The 2,500-nt window shown below is 56.8% G+C and overlaps 1 non-coding gene across 1 annotated transcript in view; it reads right to left on the reverse strand.

Annotated features, from left to right (window-relative positions):
* The window catches only part of LOC144413319 (small subunit ribosomal RNA), a 1,810-nt gene extending 1,780 nt beyond the window's left edge, over window positions 1-30 (reverse strand). The window contains exon 1 of the ribosomal RNA XR_013469353.1: window positions 1-30. This exon is cut by the window's left edge and continues 1,780 nt beyond it. This is a non-coding gene — a ribosomal RNA (small subunit ribosomal RNA).
* Window positions 31-2,500: the final 2,470 nt, after the last annotated feature.

Consider the following 2,500-nt stretch of genomic DNA (forward strand, 5'->3'; position numbering starts at 1 on the left):
CATATCACTACTGGCAGGATCAACCAGATAGCTGCGACAGCTGCGCTCGGCCCTTGCTGGGCCGCCCGGCGCGTGCTCGTCGCATTCGTTTAAGACCGAGGCGATCGCCTGCGGCCGTACTCAGCTTCGACAGTCGCTGGCCGCGACGTCCACGCTCTCGCCGGCAGTGCCAGGCGGAGCGATTTGCGTTTTTTCTTTGCTCGCCCTCTCTCGGGCTCGATCCATTCAGTTTTGCACAAACAAGAGCTCTGCCGGCCGCCTGCAGCGGTGCCTAAAACCCGGGCATAACAATGCGACCGTTCTGCTAGGCCGACAAGCGCTCAAGCCAGACGCTCGATCGAACGCCCCCTACATATTAGTCGAGACAACGGCTCGCTCATTAGCATCGCGTTTGTACTTTAACTTTTTTTGGCTCGGCTTCTTTCGACGCCGATGCCGGCGACGCAGCACTCTCTCGCCCGCCAGCCACCGAGAAAAGGGTGCGCTCCGACCGGCCCCGCACCGCTCTTTCTTGGCTCATTCGAGTTTACTGTCTTTCGCTCTGACATGCCTTACCTAGGGTTAGGCTAGTATGCTTGCACGTTTGTACTTTAACTTTTTTCGGCTCGGCTTCTTTCGACGCCGATGCCGGCGACGCAGCACTCTCTCGCCCGCCAGCCACCGAGAAAAGGGTGCGCTCCGACCGGCCCCGCACCGCTCTTTCTTGGCTCATTCGAAATTACTGTCTTTCGCTCTGACATGCCTTACCTAGGGTTAGGTTAGTATGCTTGCACGTTTGTACTTTAACTTTTTTCGGCTCGGCTTCTTTCGACGCCGATGCCGGCGACGCAGCACTCTCTCGCCCGCCAGCCACCGAGAAAAGGGTGCGCTCCGACCGGCCCCGCACCGCTCTTTCTTGGCTCATTCGAAATTACTGTCTTTCGCTCTGACATGCCTTACCTAGGGTTAGGTTAGTATGCTTGCACGTTTGTACTTTAACTTTTTCCGGCTCGGCTTCTTTCGACGCCGATGCCGGCGACGCAGCACTCTCTCGCCCGCCAGCCACCGAGAAAAGGGTGCGCTCCGACCGGCCCCGCACCGCTCTTTCTTGGCTCATTCGAAATTACTGTCTTTCGCTCTGACATGCCTTACCTAGGGTTAGGTTAGTATGCTTGCACGTTTGTACTTTAACTTTTTTCGGCTCGGCTTCTTTCGACGCCGATGCCGGCGACGCAGCACTCTCTCGCCCGCCAGCCACCGAGAAAAGGGTGCGCTCCGACCGGCCCCGCACCGCTCTTTCTTGGCTCATTCGAAATTACTGTCTTTCGCTCTGACATGCCTTACCTAGGGTTAGGCTAGTATTCTTGCACGTTTGTACTTTAACTTTTTTCGGCTCGGCTTCTTTCGACGCCGATGCCGGCGACGCAGCACTCTCTCGCCCGCCAGCCACCAAGAAAAGGGTGCGCTCCGACCGGCCCCGCACCGCTCTTTCTTGGCTCATTCGAAATTACTGTCTTTCGCTCTGACATGCCTTACCTAGGGTTAGGTTAGTATGCTTGCACGTTTGTACTTTAACTTTTTTCGGCTCGGCTTCTTTCGACGCCGATGCCGGCGACGCAGCACTCTCTCGCCCGCCAGCCACCGAGAAAAGGGTGCGCTCCGACCGGCCCCGCACCGCTCTTTCTTGGCTCATTCGAGTTTACTGTCTTTCGCTCTGACATGCCTTACCTAGGGTTAGGCTAGTATGCTTGCACGTTTGTACTTTAACTTTTTTCGGCTCGGCTTCTTTCGACGCCGATGCCGGCGACGCAGCACTCTCTCGCCCGCCAGCCACCGAGAAAAGGGTGCGCTCCGACCGGCCCCGCACCGCTCTTTCTTGGCTCATTCGAGTTTACTGTCTTTCGCTCTGACATGCCTTACCTAGGGTTAGGCTAGTATGCTTGCACGTTTGTACTTTAACTTTTTTCGGCTCGGCTTCTTTCGACGCCGATGCCGGCGACGCAGCACTCTCTCGCCCGCCAGCCACCGAGAAAAGGGTGCGCTCCGACCGGCCCCGCACCGCTCTTTCTTGGCTCATTCGAAATTACTGTCTTTCGCTCTGACATGCCTTACCTAGGGTTAGGTTAGTATGCTTGCACGTTTGTACTTTAACTTTTTTCGGCTCGGCTTCTTTCGACGCCGATGCCGGCGACGCAGCACTCTCTCGCCCGCCAGCCACCGAGAAAAGGGTGCGCTCCGACCGGCCCCGCACCGCTCTTTCTTGGCTCATTCGAAATTACTGTCTTTCGCTCTGACATGCCTTACCTAGGGTTAGGCTAGTATGCTTGCACGTTTGTACTTTAACTTTTTTCGGCTCGGCTTCTTTCGACGCCGATGCCGGCGACGCAGCACTCTCTCGCCCGCCAGCCACCGAGAAAAGGGTGCGCTCCGACCGGCCCCGCACCGCTCTTTCTTGGCTCATTCGAGTTTACTGTCTTTCGCTCTGACATGCCTTACCTAGGGTTAGGCTAGTATGCTTGCA

The sequence above is a fragment of the Styela clava genome, chromosome 15 (genome assembly GCF_964204865.1).
Source record: "Styela clava chromosome 15, kaStyClav1.hap1.2, whole genome shotgun sequence".
Taxonomy (NCBI): domain Eukaryota; kingdom Metazoa; phylum Chordata; class Ascidiacea; order Stolidobranchia; family Styelidae; genus Styela; species Styela clava.